The 19,877-nt window shown below is 36.3% G+C and overlaps 1 protein-coding gene and 1 non-coding gene across 3 annotated transcripts in view; one reads left to right on the top strand and one right to left on the bottom strand.

Annotated features, from left to right (window-relative positions):
* LOC106663729 (slit homolog 3 protein) overlaps positions 1 to 19,877 on the bottom strand; it is a 640,390-nt gene that overhangs the window by 19,601 nt on the left and 600,912 nt on the right. The gene's annotated exons all lie outside the window — the stretch shown is intronic.
* Trnay-aua lies at positions 223 to 295 on the top strand. The gene has a single exon. It is a non-coding gene; the product is annotated as a tRNA-Tyr (tRNA).

Raw genomic sequence — 19,877 nt, 5'->3', positions numbered from 1 at the left:
TGTTGAGATAAAAAAGTCAGTGCCACGAGCGGGATTCGAACCCACGACCTTCGGCTTGATACGCCGCTACTCTACCACTTGAGCTATCACTTCGATCCACTTTCCGTGGCCATTTCCTTTGTCGTCGAGAATCAAATAGATTTCACGACATTTGAAAAATGGCAAAAAGGAGGGAAAATTCAAAAGGTAGGATGGAGATGGGAAGTTAGTGCCCGAGTGGAAGTCACGATAGCTCAAGTAGTAGAGTTGCGGCGTATAAAGCCGAAAGTCGTGGGTTCGAATCCCGCTCGTGACACTGACTTTTTTATCTCAACTTAAAACCTTAATTAAGAGTCATTTGTAATATTGGTCTAAACTTATTTGCTTGGAATTAATGAGTTATATTTAAATGGCTCACCAAATTATTAACCAAATAAGACTCCTAACAGCATGAATCTCCGATGTGGTTAACAACATTAAAGCATGTTGCACGCTGTGAACATTTTTCACGACTCAACTGGAAACGATGAAACGCCTTTCGCTAGATTTTCTTTTTAATCTACCCAATCGTATTATTCCTTATCCTCCGATTGCCCCTTTTGTTTGAAAAAGATAGGACGACTTTCAAAAATTTTAGTTCAGACTTATTGGAATTCATAGTGGGTTTTGATAATAATCACTAAAAGATAAAAACAACAAAACCACAATGTTATGATCAAAATATGATCTTGAATTTGAATTGGAAAAACAGGAGGGGTCGAAATAATGCCAGATTTGTAGGAAGAAAAGCTATTGGCAAGATTTTTCAGTTATTCCTCTTGATAAAATATATTCAGCACGCGTAAAAAATACAAATTTTTTTTCTAAAAACCCACCGAAGTCTCACGGTATTATTTTGAGATAGGATGCCGTATGGCTGTACCCACTAATTTCAGGGAATAATTATGCCCATGATTGGATGCGTTATCGCGAAATTTTCTCCGAAAAGCAATAAGGGAGTAATTTGAGATTAATGGCTATTAACGAACCGATAACAACCGCCTACGTTAAAGGGTACTTTTGAAATTAACTGTTAATTTCTTACGAAGAAAGTAACTCGGCATGCTAAATTTAACTCAGATTACGGAAAAGTACAGTGTTATTATTACCAATGTAATAACGCTTCTAAAATAAAACGACCCAACTAATCCATTGCGGTCAACAGCCACTGAACTGCATAGGAAATCTTATCATTACACTAATATTTATTCACTTTAGAAACACGCAGAAATAGAATGAGGCAACGTCAAAACAAAATAATTCCATCAAAAACACCATTTAGAGGAAATACTACAAGAAAATTATTATAATTTTATCATCATTAACACCATGACGGTAATGATCATTTACTACAATCATTGCCGTTATTAGTACGATATAAGACATAAATAATATCTCCATTTGAGTCCAAATATTTGTGTCATTTTTCAATCTTAATATCCTAAGAATCATCAATATTAACAGCGATAAAAATAACATCAATTAACTTTATTCGTTCATCTTATTATTATCATCAGAGTTTTCACAATTATAACTATCAAATATAAATAATATAATATGTAAATATAGACAGAATAGTCCATTTTTTGAGCGGTTTCCTAGTGCGGTTATAATCTCCGGTAAATATATTATTGCTATTAACATCATTATTATGGTTTGGGCTGGGTTGTTAAAGAATTTTAAAAATCCTTTCCTCCACTGCGACCTATATACATTTATTGGGAAGCCCTTATAAATTATAGATCTACTTTGGAAAGTGCACTTTTTCCTATAAGTTTAAGCACTTTCCTCGGTTCCTATTTGCATCAATGAGATATTATGGCAAATTTAGTTTAAATGGCTTGGCTGCACTGTAGAGCATAAGCGCATGGTGGTTTCTTTTCTGGCAAGGAACGTAAGGTAAAATGATTGCCTCATTAACTGTAATTAGTTTTTATCAACTTTTTAATTATTTAACTATTAGGTGTAATTTATTTATTGTCATGTTTATAATGGTTAGTTAGTTACTTCTTTATTTCTATCAGTATTTATTTATTGAATGTTGAATTGTAAATAAATAAATTTATAATAATTAAATGCATTATATTTCGTTGTCCGATTGAGCAAATAACCTCTTTCAATTAATTAATCATTATGTAAGGTATTGGGTGAAATGAAAAAGTAAGTGTCACGAGTGGGATTCGAACCCACGACGTTCGGCTAAATACGCCGCTGCTCTACCACTTGAGCTATCGTGGCTTCGATCCACTCGAGGGAGGTTGCAAAAGGAGGGAAAATTCGAATGGTAGGTTGAGATGTGGAGTTGTTGTTCGAGCGGATTTTTGGTGTGGAGCGGCGTATTTAGCCGAAGGTCGTGGGTTCGAATCCCACTCGTGATACTAGCTTTTTCATTTCAATCAATAATTTATAAATATTGTTGACATTATGATGGTTAATTAACTTTAAATTGGTAGGTTTTTCTGTATAAAGTACTGTATAAATGAATAAAGTTTTGGAGGGGTATTTGATTTCCCAGGTTAAATGAGTAGGTGTCTTGGTCGGTTTGTATAAGATAACCCTGTTAAGATTTTTTTCTTCTTGATACTGACTTTGAATGATTGCGAAATCTGTGAGAAGGTGAAGACAATCAAACCAAAATTCAGCCAATCTGCGGGCTCAACAACATCGGACCTCTTGAAGAAATTTAATTAAAGTACTATTGTTGTTATCGCGATAAATTTTTTTTTTTACATTATTACAGTAAATTAATTAGTAGTAAATTGGTAGGTGTATTGGCTGAACTATATACGATAAACAATTGGAGGTTATAGAGTGACTTACGAAATTGATTAAATCGTCTATATTTAACGATAGATTACACGTTATCGTTTTATTTCTAAGATATTATTTACAAGTAGAATTAACAAAGACGCCAAAAAATGTATAACACTTTTTTTATTTGAAATTTAATTTATTCTGTTAAACATTTGAGCAATGTTTTGAGTTTACGAGTTGTTAATTTTTAATGTTTGTTATAACCCCGTCTGATCCGTCTTGACTTTGTACCAACTTATCGAATTTTTGTGGTGTGATTTGATTCCACTTGGTCACAACATTTTCCCACAATTGCTGCGTGTTGCATGATGAAGGATTAGCATCAGTGACAGATCTTTTCAGCTGGGCAAAGAGATTCTCTGTAGGTTTTAAAACTATAGATTCTCGTGCCATTCTAACAAATTAAACCAATTTCGTCATATTTTGGTGTTTATTGAGTTTTCTAAGGTTTCTTATCAAGTACGATTTAAAATCTCGGCATAGTCGACTGCAGACATTCTCCCTTCTATTTTCTCAATGAACCCATTTTGTCATGAAGCATCCCCATACTTCCCACCCCCAAATTTAATGGTTGATTTAACATGTCTAGCCCTTAATTATTCATTTCGCCCTTTCCACATCCATTCTTTGCCATCTGACCCAAATCTATTAATTCTATTTTCGTCAGAATGTACAATATTTTACCAGTCATTTTCTGTGTCGTTGGCAAATTTTTTGAGGAAGGTTAATCTTAGTTTTTATGCCTATCTAGTAATAGAGGTTTTTTAACTTTTGCCCTTCTTCGCAAGCAAGCTTCCCCGAAGACACAGCGAACTCCTTCAGCACTGATGTCAGTATTATCCGCCTAAGATTCCGTTTTATTTGAACGGGGTTATCAATTTCGCCCGAACGAATTGAAACATAATACAGAGGTTGAAGGCACCTGACAAGTTTTGGCTTAAGACGTGCTTTATTCTTTTCAATCCCTCTCATATGGGTTCCATTCAATTTTTGAATGCTACTAATAGTCCCTACTGAGCATCCGTATTTGTTACTCAAAGAACGATGGGATGCTCCTCTTGCAAGCTCATCCAGAATTTGTTTCCGAATGTTTTCCTATATCGGCTTCACTGTAAAATCATTGCAATTCAAACGTTGTATTTCATTCTAATTTCAATATCAAGAAAAACTAAAGTCATTTCTTACTGATTTTGGCGTTGCAGGAATTTTCAATTGTTACTAATCCATTAGATTTCGTGGTCCGATTGGCCAAATAACTTATTTCAGTTAATTAATATTTATATAAGGTATTGGTTGAGATAAAAAGTCAGTGTCACGAGCAGGATTCGAACCCACGACCTTCGGCTAAATACGCCGCTAACCTACCACTTGAGTTATCGTGACTTCAATCCGCTCGGACACTAACTTCCCATCTGAACCTACAACCATTCGAAAAACAAACACTTTGAGCCCTGAAAATGATCTCAAAAAAGTTCGAAAAGTTAGCACGATAAAAAAAATGTTTTTCTGAAACCTACGTCACAGCAGACCGCATCTCACGATTTCCGAATAATCATCGACAAACGGTCACTAATCACTACATGTTAATTGGTAACTGTTGGTAAATCGATCAAGTGGTTTTGTGAGACTTACAAAAAAGACTGAATATAATAATAATTGTACAGTGCAGGTAGGAGAGAGTTTGAGGATTATAATAAAAGGCTAAACGAATTTATCCGACAAGCAATAAATACGTATTGACTAACAGCATATCGGATTAGGACAAATTTTTGACAGTACTGCAAACATTTGATCAATTTCGTGGGTCACAGCATCTCTGATAAAAAATGGAAGGGAATTTGATCTCGTTCACTGTAAGATGTATTTCGTAATATCATTTTACTTGAAACCATGAGAGTAACAATGTCAATAGAGGATCCTAGTTGTTAACCATGTTAATTATTAATAACAGTTTCAAAGCCCTGATGAAGGGGATATATTACTTTAAGCTCGACGACGGAGATGAGTGTTTCCTTTCTAACTGATCTCATACAAATCAGTAACTGTAACAAGACAACCCTGCCGTTGTCATCATAATTAATAAAAACAACACATTAAAAAAATTAGTAAATAAAAATCTACGATTTATACATATACGTATAACTTATAAATATGATATTTTTCCCCTTTATTTTTCTTACAGCCTGTATTAATACATCTTGTAATTTGCGGTTATTTACATACAATTAATTAATGTTTTTAGTTGAGATAAAAAAGTCAGTGTCATGAGCGGGATTCGAACCCACGACCTTCGGCTTGATACGCCAAAGGTGGGGTTGAGATGGGAAGTTAGTGCCCGAGTGGATCGAAGTCACGATAGCTCAAGTGGTAGGGTAGCGGTGTATCAAGGCAAAGGTCGTGGGTTCGAATCCCGCTCGTGACCCTGACTTTTTTATTTAAACTAAAAACCTTAATTAATTGAATGATATCAATTGGTTAAGGAGACTACGAAAAATAGTGGAGTTATTTACATATTTACATTGTACACTGTATAGTCTTGAGGGGAGTCGCCAATCATTGTTGGTCTCCTAGTTTTGTGCAAGGTTGATGAGGAGGACCGAGGCTATCTCTGCTTTAATCGGCGGGCAGGATTGTAGGGATGTGTTATGTTGGACATGGATTGGGCTAGTGGGTTGGGGTGAGTGGAGAGTTTGTCGTCGAACTGGGTGAATCTAGACGGAATTAATTTATTTACAAAGGGAATTTTGAGGTCCTTGTGGAAGACTAGGAGACATAGTAAGGAGCGTTAACTATAATTCTAAGGACTTTGGATTGGAAGGATTGAATTCGTTATATGTTGGTAGGTTTATCGGTGCCCCACAGTTCAAGTCCGTATGTCCAAATCGGTTTCAGTAGTGTTCTATACAGTGGTAGTTTGGGTTTTGTCAGATTTGCGTCCGAGTAGTTTATACTGTAGTCCGAATCGTATATTCAGTTCCTGTATTTTTATTTGGATGTATTGTTTCCACGTCAGTCGTCAGTCAAGATAGAGCCCAAGGTATCGTACGCAGTCTGCTTTGGGAATAGGAATATTGTTGATGTATTGTGTGAGGATTTTTGCATCGGAGGGTAAATGCAATATGGGTGCACATGTTTTCATTCATTTTTATTCTCCATATTTTGCTCCATTCTACAATCCGTTGTACGTGTGATTGGAGCAACTCTTAAGCTTTTTCAGGATCGGAATTGGACGAAAGGATGGATTGTCGTCAGCGAAGGATGGAAAGATAGGAGTTGTGAAAGGGATGTCTGATGTGAAGAGGAGGAGGTACAGGAGTGGGCTGAGCACCCTAAATTGTGGTACTCCTGCTATGATTATGATGAAAAGTCCCTCGTGTGCATGAGTAGTGGCCGATTGGAACGGGTGTGAATCGGTTGCTCCTCCTCGAGTATGCTTTGGACGTAGGTGAAGGCTGAGCTCGATTGGAGGCTTTTACCGTAGGCGGTCTCCTGTAGGCGGTGGTTAGCAATTCCACTTTAAACAAAACCGCGGCCGGAGCGGATCCGGTAGTTTCTACGCTAGAAAAGCCCCAATACTCTGGGAGATATAGTGGCGTTCTCTATCTAGGGAGTGCGCGGGAAACCGGGCTGATGTATTTCGGGTTAGGTGCTTAATGCAGACCACTCGGAATGGGCAAGCACGGAGCTAGGTTATCGGGGTTGAGCTGCCTCTTCACCAATGGTGCGGCACACAACACCATTCTGTCGTATGTCGAGGTGCGACAGCTCTCATCTTAAGAATCAAAACGTCCGATATGGTCGAATAGACTAGGTGAAGACGTTAACAATCCTCATTGTCCTTTTAAGGGCGACCGACTATACGGGTACTCCTGCTCCCACAGAACAGTAATCGGAGTAGCCGGACTCTGAAATATCGTTCAGTAAGGTAGGATCGAAGAATTAGGTGTAAGGTGTTTGGAAGGACGCGCTTTAATTTGTACAAGAGACCTTCGAGCCATACACGATCAAACGACTGTGATACTTCTAGGAAGGCTCCCGCACATTATTCTTTTCGCTGGAGGGGTAAGGATATATGGTCTGCAACGCGAAGCACCTGTTGTGTTGTGGAGTGTTGGGAGCGAAAACTAAATTGGTAGTCCGGGAGAAGATGGTGAGATTTAAGTGATAATTAAATATGTTATTAACACCAGATACCTATTCCCAGTAAGAGGAAATAATCAAATTTGACGTTTTCTATTCATCTAGAACTTTTAAAATATAAAGACCACTTTAAACGGAAATCTAAATGACAATACATGAAAATATAAGGGGAAATTTTAATGACTAAATTTATTCATCGTGGATTCGAGAAATTTCAGCGACAATTTTATATGTCGAAACGAAGTGATAAGAGTATTATGAGTGTTAGAAAATGATGTTTGCCTTATTCGGCAACACCCATGCTAATGTGAACGAGTGAGTTCAATCTCAATCCACTTTATTCTCATAAGTTATTCGTGCGTTAATAAAGTAATCGCTTTTCAGAACTTTGAAATCGTTTAAAATGGGAAAACACGAAATCTCCGGGAAAATCCTTTATATTTCCTGTAGTAGGTGCACGAACCATGGGAAAAAGCTTTCTTTTAAAAAAGGCCATCGTGGGCTGTATAAGTTACGGAAAGATAACGTCCGCTATTGGCCGAGATTGAATTAAAGATTAAAAGCTGGGTGAGGGCGTAAAAGGTTTTTGTAAACAGCGGGTATCTTTCTATTTCGCGAGAGTTCGACCCAGGGCCACAATCGTGTTAGGAAGCCCTCTAAAGGAGTTGACTAAACTGATTGCAAGACCGCGTCGACTACCTTTACTTTATTATAATCTCCCTAAGGAGAAAGGCCCGAGGACGCGACATGGCATTTCACTTTGTTAGGCCGGCCCTCTGTCTAACATTGTGCCAAAATTTTCTTCCCCTTTCTCTTTTTTCGGACTGGAGAGCAGCACTCTAATCCAATAGCACCCTCCTGCCCCCAAATTCATTACCGCCATTCGATTTCGACTTCCATTCACAGAGGGACGAAGGGCCCGGGCGTTCCGCTGGCTTATCATTTTTCCCCCGGTTGATTCTTATCGTTGAATTCGGTTAGCGAATTGAAAAACGTCGTTAGAAAAGTCGTTATATATCTTGTTTTGTCTACTTTGCTTTTCCAGAATAAATTGTCTGAGTGAAGAATGATAACGATGGTAGGTGGACAACAATTTAACAAAATCGACAATTAGAAATCAAGAAAATGTATTGTGCTACATCTTTAAAACTGCCTCATTATAATATAGAGTATAAGTAATAAGTATAATATAGTATAAGTTGTTTGAACGGTAAAAGGGTTATTTAAAAAGACAAAATGTCAAATATTAAATTAATTATGATTGCAACAACGATTTACTAACCTGTTATAGAAAGGTAATTACATACAGGGAGATAGATGTATAGACAGACTTATAAATAGATAGACAGAAAGACAGTGTGAGAAAGTGAGGGAGAGTGAGAACGAGGCAGAAAGTGAGATAAATAGATAAATAGATAAATAGATAAATAGATAAATAGATAAATAGATAAATAGATAAATAGATAAATAGATAAATAGGTAAATAGATAAATAGATAAACAGATAAACAGATAAACAGATAAAAAGATAAATAGATAAATAATAGACAAATAGATAAATAGACAAATCGACAGATAGACAGACAGATAGATAGATATATAAATAAATAGATAGATAGATAGATAGATAGATAGATAGGTAGGTAGGAGAGAGAGAGAGAGAGAGAGAGAGAGAGAGAGAGAGAGAGAGAGAGAGAGAGAGAGAGAGAGAGAGAGAGAGAGTGACTGAGGGAGAGAGAGAAAAATAGAGAGTGAGAGAGAGAGAGAGAGTGAGAGAGAGACCGAGAGAGAGAAAGAGAGATTGAGTGAGTGAGAGAGAGGGAAAAGAGAGAGTGAGAGAGAGAGAAAGAGAGAGAGAGAGAGAGAGTGACTGAGTGAGAGAGAGAAAAATAGAGAGTTAGAGAGAGAGAGAGAGAGAGAGAGAGAGAGAGACCGAGAGAGAGAAAAAAGAGAGAGTGAGAGAGAGAGAAAGAGAGAGAGAGAGAGAGAGAGAGAGAGAGTGTTAAAGGAGGGTTAATGATGGGTATTAATAATTATGATTTAAGTGTCTAAACTTAAGACGTACAGCCGTTTGATTATTATAGTTTTTACTAATAATAGAACCTCTACTTCTTTACTAATAACAAAAATTATCTTACTAAAACTTACTGCATGGATATTTATGCTCGTTTGTTAGGATTGTGTTTTGTCTTTTATGCTCAAAAAAATTAATACCCTTCCATTCACTCATTGACCGCCATTATCTTTAGAGCTTAACGAATTAACTTAAATTACAGAGGGCCAATAAATTCAGTAAAAGTGTCACGATTTGATAAAGTTATTGTAGATAGTACAGGTGGATTTTTAAAGTTTTGTGTTTTCTCTTAGTACTAGGAGAAACGAAAGATGAAATAGATGGATCTTGACAGTTTTTATTGCCAACGATAGTAAAGGAGTGTACTTAATACTTAAGTTAAAAAAGGTAAACTTCCATTTGTCTCTCCTGTAAAATTTTCTTTTGTTGAGTTGCGTCACTTTTCTTTTGGGTGTGCGATATGTTAAGTGACTATCTGAGCTGGTAAACAAAATTAAAATGGAATCATATAACAATAGTCAATTTCACATTCCTCCATTGCAAGGGCTTAAATCGTTACAAAACCAGTTAGACACTAGGCCCACTTAAATAAATTAATGAACATCCAGGCCTTACAGTTTATTACGTTAACACGACTTCACAGGCTAATAACTGGGAGGACAATTTACGGTCGCGAATAACAGGTCCGGTAATTTATACCTGAGCCTTAAATTAACATTGCAAATAGGAGGAGGGTGAGAATGGGAGGCAGGACGAAATGAAACAAAAATCCTGTAAAAGGACGATCTTTCTTCTATTCGATTTTGTTTAGTTGAAGGGGTAATTATTGCAAATTGAATGCAAATAAATTCGACGAAAAAAATTATATAAACCATTTTGTTGTTATACACGAACGGATTTCAAAACGTAAGTAGAAGTAGAAGGTAATAAGACAATAACCGACTAAAAATGTTTTAGTAAAAAAAACAAAGAAAAAAACAGATAAAACACAAATTTATATTAAATTAGAACAGAACTTTGATAGCCAAGTAAATAATAAAGCATTATTATTTGTAAGAATCTTTAGTATCTTTTTCTACACAAGCCATGATTCTATTGCAGATATATTGGTTTTTTCCGGTTTTCTAGATATTGCGACTAATTCCAATGTATGTTCCTGGACAGTAATACAGTTAATTTTATACATTGCATTGGATTTGTAGGCTGTTGGTGTTGGGTTTTTGACTTTGGAAAAGAAGTGTGTAAAAATGTGTGGACGGAATGGACATGTATTTAGGTTTATCTTTGCATGATTGTGTAGTGTACTGTGGGGGATGTTGTTTCGTGTAGTTCTGGGTTATAATTGTTGATGTTTCTATTGGTTATGTTTTTAGGGTAGTTATTGTTATGTAAGATTTGTTTGAATGCTTCATGTTGTATGTATGTACAAGTGTTAGCTGGCAAAAACGGCGCATCCTAAGAAGATTGTTAACCGAGCACTGCAAACTAAATAGACATAGGAAGAAAATTGGTACATTCCTTCCCGTATACTCTGTCTTCCTAAAAGGGGCGATGAGGATCTTTAACGTCCGCACCTAGCCTATTCGGCTTTATCGGACGTTTTGATTCTCAAGATGAGAGCTGACGCACCTCAACATGCGACAGAAGGGTGTTACTGCAGTAGAGTTGGTTTAGAGGCAGATCAGCTCTGAGGGGCCAAGACAACCTCGCTCCCCGCTTGCCCAAGCGTAGAAACTACCGGCTCCGCTCCGGCCGCTGTTTTGTTTATAGTGGAATTGCTAACCACCCCCTAGAGGAGTACCGCCTACGGTAAAAGCCTCCAATCGAGCTCAGCCTACACCTAGAACGATGGTCATGCGCAAGTTTCGTGCGAAGGTGACAGATAGAAGACAGCCTCTTCTCAAAGTACACGCCAGTGGTCTCGCCATGGCCTACTACGAGTCCATTCCCATTGTAAGAGGAGCTGAACCTTGGATCATTTCTTTTACCCCGTAGTACAGATGGTTATCCATCTGTTTGACTGTTTATCCCGTCTATGAAGGCAGGATTTCGTGCCCTAACCCTCGTGTGCCTCTGATAAGGCACTCGCCGCCCCATGCCGACCCGAGGCCGACACGAATACAACTTGTGCTTTAGAGAGGTTGCCAAGCTCTCAGGGCTACACCATTATTTTGCGCCCGGACACCCCCTTGTACCCAGGGTTTGGGAATGGTCACAGGAAACAATGAACGAACCTGAAGTGAGAAAGGGTCGTGGATGTGGACACGACGTACACCTTTCTTGAACCCCGAGCCTTAACCACATTTGACCACCACATTAAGTGGGCCACAACTCCCTGGGTCGATGAAAGAATCGGTACAATCCAAGTCGACACATGCAGATTCTGCCGAGAGGCAGAGGAGGCACCAACACACCTACTACCAAACTGTGGTGCCACAGTTGCCCGCAGGGAGAAGTGTTTTGGAATGTACAATGTGACTGTAGAAAAAATTCAACCACTGAAAACGGGCCTATTATATTACATATATTATTATATTACTCCCCGACCAATACATATACATCTACATCCATTACGAGTGTGTCTAGGAATGGTATTTTGTGTTCTGTTTTGATTTCATGTGTGAATTGTAAGCGAGGATGAAAATTGTTGAATGTTTTCGATTAATTAAGGTTTTGGTTGAGATAAAAAGTCAGTGTCACAAGCGGGATTCGAACCCACAAGCTTCGGCTAAAATGCCGCTGCTCTACCACTTGAGCTATCCTGGCTTCGATCCTCTCGGGCACCAACTCTTCATCTCGACCTACAACCGTTCGAACTTTTGCTCTTTTTGCCATTTTCCAATTGATAATCTATTGGATTCTCGGCGACAAATGGAATGGCCACGGAGAGCTTTAGTGAACTATTTTTTATTCTGCTTATTACATTTATTAGGTTTCGTGGTTGGTCGAATCTTGTTTGTGACACTAACTTTTTTATCTCAACCAAAACCTTAATTAAGTGAAAAGAATTTACTTGGTCAAGCGGACCATAAAACCTAATAAATTGTTGTTTGTATTTGTACTGATGTTAGCATTTTCATCAATATTTGGGTACGAAAGTGTAAAGCAAAAGGTAGTTAAGTAATAACAGAATTAAGCAATTGTGTTATCATTATATGTGCTAGTATAGAGTCTAGATTGCTGCCCATGGCTATGCCAAATAATTGTTTGTAGAAATGTCCCCAGGCCCTGAAGATGACCCGAATAAAGGTCGAAACATCGGCAAAAAAAGTTATTTCTCTAAACTATCTAATTCTTGACCACTCATCACGACATCAACAAACTATGAAACAACAGTTCACTAAGAAACACACATTTATACTAATTATTTATTCTGTTCTATTTATGGCGTAGAAAATATACGTTTTATCGGTTTTTAAATTGTTCTTTATGATAATTTTTATCAATATCAAATCAACGTACAGATTAAGTAAAAAATTATATATTCTTTACTTTTCAGATAAATATTTTGATAAATCGTATAGCATTTTTTTCCGTAAGGGACAAGTTTGATTTCTTAGACAATATGTGGTGAGTGAATGGAATTTGTTTGGCCAGCGGAGCATATGTCCGTAAAAGGGAACATCGGGGCAGATGAACCACTAAAACAGCGACCAATTTATGCTATTACCAGTAACAGTGGGTTGGGCATTGTTTCTAACATTTCCCTCCCCCACTGTTTCTCGTTTTACGACCCTATCTCTTTCCCCTTTGGGATTAAAGAGTACCAGATGTTAAAAAGGTGTTTTCTTATTTTAAAGTTAGAAAAAAAAGCATTTATAAAAAGGGAATTACGATTTCTGTAAATACTTTGGCCGAGTTGAATAACCATAAAATAACTTGTTCCGAGGTCAAAAGCGGATAGCGTGTTCTTGTAAACTTCAATTCATAAACGTTACATTTAAAACTTCCAGGTTTTTCCCTTGGCGTTGGTAACTCTCCTTCATCCTCGGAAAGTGGGAATTTCCACCCGACGAAATGCGGAAGATATTGTAATTAGGAGGTGGAAGCTGTTGGTAATGGAACTTTCTTGTTGAAACCCCAGATGTACTGGCGTATCGTAAACAAGGATAACACCAGACGAAACTCCATCATTACATTCTCTTTCTCCAGGGGGTAGATTGTTCGTCTGGACGGAGCAACGTTACTGGAATTGTGAACTGCGGGAGTATTACAAATTGCAGACTTGAAATTATAAACAGTTGTTCATTTATCTTAACCTTACTTAACCTTGTAATTTATTACTTATAGTTTATATATATATCCAACAATTTGTTGAAGATAGTAATTATATGTTTGACCGTCAGTCAATGACTATTCGGAGATCATGAGAGGTAGAGGTCTGGTGTGACGTACTTTTTAGAAAAACATTTTCTTTATCGTGCCAATGTTTCGACCTTTTTTGAGATCATCTTCTTTTCTCAAAGAGTTTGTTTTCCATGTAGATGTGTCATTATTTTCGTGGGCACTCTCAACACGACAGACCACTTCTCACGACCTCCGAATAGTCATAGTAAGACACTAACTTCCCATCTCAACCCCACCTTTGAATTTTCCCTCCTTTTTGCCATTTTTCAAATGTCGTGTAATCTATTTGATTCTCGGCGACAAAAGAAATGGCCACGGAGAGCTTTAGTGAAGTATACTTCATTTTGTTTATTACATTTTATTAGGTTTCGTGGTCCGCTTGACCAAATAAATTATTTTCAATTAATTAAGATTTTGGTTAAGATAAAATCGAAGTCACGATAGCTCAAGTGGTATAGCAGCGGTGTATTTAGCCGAAGGAAGTGAGTTCAAATCCCGCTTGTGACACTGGCTTTTTAATCTTAACCAAAACCTTATTGAATAGTAAATATAGTTGAGGTATAGTACAAACAGTACTACATGATATATAGCATCCAGGTATTGATAATGAGGGATTTATGTAAATCATTAGCACAAATGAGATTTCCTACCTGAGCGTTTTCTCATATGATGTACTCAAGAAAAGTTTTCAGAAGAAGGTAAGAAATAAGTATAGTGAAAGGTTAGACGAAAGCTCGGCAATGGAACTGGTTAAATAATAATATGTATACAATAATTACTCTGCGATAATTCATTTACATTTAAGTGGTCAATTGACCAAGTTACATCTTTCAATTAATTATTTTTTCTATGTAAGGTCTTGGTTGAGATAAAAAAGTGAGTGTCATGAGCGGGATTTGAACACACGATCTTCGCCTAAATAAGCCGCTACTCTACCACTTCTACCGTGACTTCCATCCTTTCGGACACCAACTCTCCATCTCAACCTACAACCGTTCGAATTTTTCCTCTTTTTGCCATTTTCAAATATCGTGTAATCGGATTGGATTTTTAGCGACTTATGAAGTGGCCACGGGGAGGTGTTTAGTGAAGTGATATTTCTTTTACTTATTAAATATTAATTCATTTGCGTTTTAGTGGTCAATTGACCAAGTTACATCTTTCATTTAATTTTTCTTTCCATGTAAGGTCTTGGTTGAGATAAAAAAGTCAGTGTCTTAGAGATAATCTTAATTTTTAAATACTTTGTAACTAATACTTACGTGATGAGACTTGTCCGATCTGTCCACCGAAGTTCATCTACCGGCCTAACGGCTGGGTCTTTTCGACCCAAGACATTCAGTTAATAGAACTGATAAATGATGGAGTGAGTGTGGTGTTCAATNGCCCATAATGCCAAACACACAGTCTGAAATCCAATCTGCTGGTTGTATATCATGCATGTACAGTTGTAGATATAAATAAATGAAGTAAAAAAAAAAAAAAAAATATGTAATTAATTTCTTCGCGTTCTCCAAAAGCCCAATTATTTTATATACATAAACACTATTTATTTAACATGTTATATATTAATAATTCATTACATCTCATACGTTTTGTTGATGTATAAAAAATTGTTAAATTGAAACAAAAAATTATATTTGAAATAAAAAAAGGGTTTGTTTGAAGTTAAGAAAGGTTAATTGAAATTAATTGTGTTAATTTTATGAAACACGTGTTAATTTGATTGAAAAAACTATACATTATATACTTTATATTGAACAAATCCGTTGATACCATTAAAACTACGTTAAATTTCCAAAAAGGATGGGATCAATATTAAACATGGAAACGTTGGTGAAATAAGCGTTTTAATAGCCAGAACATTGAAAAACATGTTTTTTTTAATGTTGAAAACCTTACTTGGTAATTCTAAACTACTACTTCAAAACCTAGAGACCATTAAATTTCGGAAAATTCCATTTAATGTAGTTTTTAGTGGCATAATTGCCTTTTTAATTACTTTTTCAAAGATGAAGATATTGATGAAGGAATGGAGAAAACCGTGGTTGACTGATTGGTAAGGTGGAAAGATTAATGATTAAGGAACCGTTAAGGAAATTTTGAATGAATTTGTTAAACGTTTTTTTAATTTGGGTTCTAAACCGAAATATTGTAAGTGTTTACTTATTTACCAACACGACTGCAAAGTCCTTCAACCTGATGATGAGCTAAAAGGCTCGAAATCCGGATCGTTCAAAACAACTTACTGTGAGTAGGAACTATCCTTTTAAAAAGACATTCAGTTGTTTACCTAAGTGCATTCTCGTTTGTTCCTACATACATTCGATTCACTTAATTAGGTTAATGTCCCTTAGTTATTTCTAATAAAAATAAGTCACAATGACATATCACTGGAGATGGCGAAAAGCAGGATCGCGTCTGACATACCAAACCTGGAAGGATAAGATGGCCAAAAGAATCGGATGTGATCAAACTAGAGGTTCATCACCCACAGACTCCATGAAGAAATATCACAAATACATAAATAATTAATTGGGCCCCCTCTCCGATTAAAATTTACACTTACATACACTCGAGTAGGTACACCGTCTACGTCCTGTACACACAACTAGACACTCAATGGAATCCCCTCAAATCGCTGGAATTCTCTTCTTTTACCAATACCAAACCTGCCTCCGTTACCTCTTTTAAATCCCTCCTGTACCAATACTTCATCTCCTTCCAAACTGGCAACATAGTTCACATTAGGTGGTTTTGCTAGATTAGAAATCTTGTTACCTTCCTTTTATCAATTTTAAGTTTGCTGTTTGTGATTATGTTCGCATGTTCGCGCAAGGCAGAGAATTCTTTATTATTACTTTTTCCTACGCTACTAATATTTATATTAAATTCACTAATTTCGTGATCCGATTGAACAATTAATTATTACAATTAATTAAGGTTTTTAGTTAAAAAAGTCAATGGCACGAGCGGGATTCGAACCCACGATCTTCGGCTAGATACGCCGGAAGTTAGTGTCCGAGTGGATCGAGGTCACGATCGCCCAAGTGGTAGAGGAGCGGCGAATCTAGCCGAAGATCGTGGGTTCGAATCCCGCTCGTGCCACTGACTTTTTTATCTCAACTAAAAACCTTAATTAATTGTAATATATTATTTATATTTTTATATTTCGCATTATGTGATTTAGTTTGACTTATTTCACTTTATGTTAACGTCAAACCTTCCTTAATTCAAGTGCTAGATTTGTAAAATTTTGTGACTTTAGGACTCTAGTCACTGAATAAAATATGTTTCTCTCTCTCTCTCTCTCTCTCTCTCTCTCCCTCTCTCTCTCTCACTCTCTCTCTCTCAATCTCTCTTTCTCTCTCTCTCCCTCTTCTGTAGACTCGGAGAACAGCGGCAGCTGGTTTAAGCTCCATCTCACTAGAACACGATAGGTCTGTGTCACGACAAAACTCGCCAAGTGTCAACATGTGGTTTCCCAATGGTTCCCGCACCGCCCTTGTTGCCATAAAATGTGAGACAATCGACACTCAACGTTAGAAATAATTACGACCTAATTATTAAAAGTTTTCAATTAATTTTTTTTTTAAATTTTTAAAACAGGAATTTAACAAGTGAAGGTAATTTTCCCTAAAAAGGATTCATTCCACCAAAAAACCACTGTCATCCCAAATTTACAGCACCCTCATAATTATCACTTTATCGCTTTAACATTGCACATATGCCGGACAATGATTTTACGATTATCGAGAACACTTAAACCGCCGGCATTTCGAGTCAATGGGAGAAAGAGAGCTGGAAATATTCCCAACCCTAAACGATATACGATAACGATAAGGCTTTCCTATTGAAAAGAAATTTTTGCGAGATGGGTTTGCTGATTACATTGGGTTCAACGCGGTTTCCAAGAAATAATAAATCAAATACACATCATTCAACAACAATCGTATAATTTTTTAATTATGATTACTTTTTAATTGTAACGATTATTCGTTTTTTATTTTATTTTTATTTTTATTTCAATATTACATATAAACATTATTGATAATAAAAATATTCAATTGCTCGGCCGTGCCACCTGCTCTTTTTTGTAAATGGCAAGGAGTTGTGTATGTCACAGTTCACTTATTTTTATTTTATTTTTTAATCTGCATACATTTATTTTTTAGAAGGTTATTGTTATAATTCATTTGGGTCAAGTCCCGATTATTGTCTTTTTGCGATTAATTTGTTTGAGTTATGGGCACAGATATTTTTTTAATTTTTATTTTACACTCGTGAGTGAAACGAGTTGTTTCGAGCGAAGGGGATTCACGCAAAGATCGTAATAAAATATATCTCAAATTTAAAGAAGAATCCTTTATTTTTAATATATATTATTATTATTTTATGTTAATTTCCGTATGGTTTTTAATAGGACAAGTATTTTATATTTAAAAAAAAACTCTTGTTAAAACAAGTATCATTCGTGGTTGTATTTAAGTATATTTAAATTTTAATTTTATATGTAATGTAAAAACACTGGAGTGTTTCTAGATGTTTCTCAGGCCTTCGACAAAGTATGGCATGAGGGATTATTATATAAATTAAAATTATTTTTACCCCAGGCATATTATCTGATTATACAATCATACCTTAAAGAGAGATTTTTCGCAGTAAACCAGGGTACGGAGACTTCTGGGATGGAAGAAGTGCTTGCGGGTGTGCCACAAGGGTCAATACTCGCTCCGCTGTTGTACACAATTTTTACTTCTGATATGCNTACGTTAAGGAAATTTTGAATGAATTTGTTAAACGTTTTTTTAATTTGGGTTCTAAACCGAAATATTGTAAGTGTTTACTTATTTACCAACACGACTGCAACTTTGATTAAAGGTGTGGTGTTTAGTGACCGTTAGTTAATGATTATTTGGAGATCGTGAGATGCGGTCTGGTGTGATGTAGGTTTTAGAAAAACATTTTCTTTATCGTGCCAACGTTTCGATCTTTATTGAGATCATCTTCAGCGCCTGGGATTTATAAACATTGTTTAAATTATACAAATACATGTAGGATGTGAAAAAAGTTAATTTTTATAATGCAGAAATTTTAGACTTAATCAAAGTATTTGTACTCACTCAAAGTGTTTGTTTTCCGCGTAGATGTGTCATTATTGGGTGTCGTAGTGAGAGTACTAGTGAGATATTGATGTTTTATGTTTATAAACGTTGGAATTTGAAGAGGTGGGGAGGGAATTCGGTAGAGACATTTTTATATGAAGAGTCGGCTTTTTTGAGGTGAAAGGAGTTGACAATGGAAAAAAATGGGTGATGATTTGGCCTGATTATCCTTTCCGGATTATATAGCCGGGGATAATTAAAGAAAGGATAGCTAAATTGTTGAATAATTAGACTATGTGTTTGATGTGAGGATTCTATATGTTTTGTGTGATGTGATGATGATGTATGTATGTTATTGACATTGAATTTGATTAATGATATTATCATAGCTGCGACTAAGTTTACATGTGTCTGTTCTGTAATTGTCAACAGATATAAGCACAGCATCAATTACGGATTAATTTAGCGTTCCTTTCCCTAATTATCCCCGCCTGTATAATCCTGAAAGGATAATCAGGCCGAACCATTACCCATTCTTTCCCATTGTCGGCTCCTTTCGCCTCAAAGAAGCAGACTTCTCATATAAAAATGTTTTTTTTATCCCGACTTCCTTCCTCTCCTCTTCAAAATTCCAAAGAATATAAACATAAAACATCAATATCTCACTGGCACTCTCAACACGACAGACAAGTATGACACATCTACACAGAAAACAAACACTTTGAGTAAATACAAATGCTTTGGTTGAGTCTAAAATTTCTAGCATTGTGTTGTGTTTGGTGACCGTTACTTGATGATTATTTAGCGGTCGTGAGATGGGGTCGGGTGTGACGTAGGTTTTAGAAAAATTTTCTTTCGAGCACACTTCGACCTCTGAAGATGATCTCAATAAAGATCGAAACGTTGGCACGATAAAGAAAATGTTTTCTATAACCTACGTCATACCAGACCCCATCTCACGACCGCCAAATAATCAACAAGTAAGTATCACCAAACACCACGCAATGCTAGAAATTTTAGATTAAAAAAATGAATTTATTCGATGATATTTGTAAAATTTAAACAATGTTTATAAATCCCAGGCCCTGATGATGATCTCAATAAAGATCGAAACGTTGCCACGATAAAGAATATGTTTTTCTATAACCTACGTCATACCAGACCGCATCTCACGGCCACCAAATAATAATTTACTAACGCTCACGAAATACCATACATTTTGAAAAGTATTTGTGGATGGAATAATAGGTACTATACTTACTAAGCAATAGACCAATGTATTTATTACAATTTTTAAAACATCTAACTATTCCCTTTTCGGTTCAAAATCGACCATTTCCCGTAAGGGGTCGAAGTCAAAAATGTGTATACTAATTTCAA

The sequence above is a fragment of the Cimex lectularius genome, unplaced genomic scaffold, assembly GCF_000648675.2.
Source record: "Cimex lectularius strain Harlan isolate CLEC.00 unplaced genomic scaffold, Clec_2.1 scaffold116, whole genome shotgun sequence".
NCBI classification, from domain to species: domain Eukaryota; kingdom Metazoa; phylum Arthropoda; class Insecta; order Hemiptera; family Cimicidae; genus Cimex; species Cimex lectularius.
Note: the sequence above shows the minus strand (reverse complement) of the source record. Positions and strands in the feature narration are given on the sequence as shown.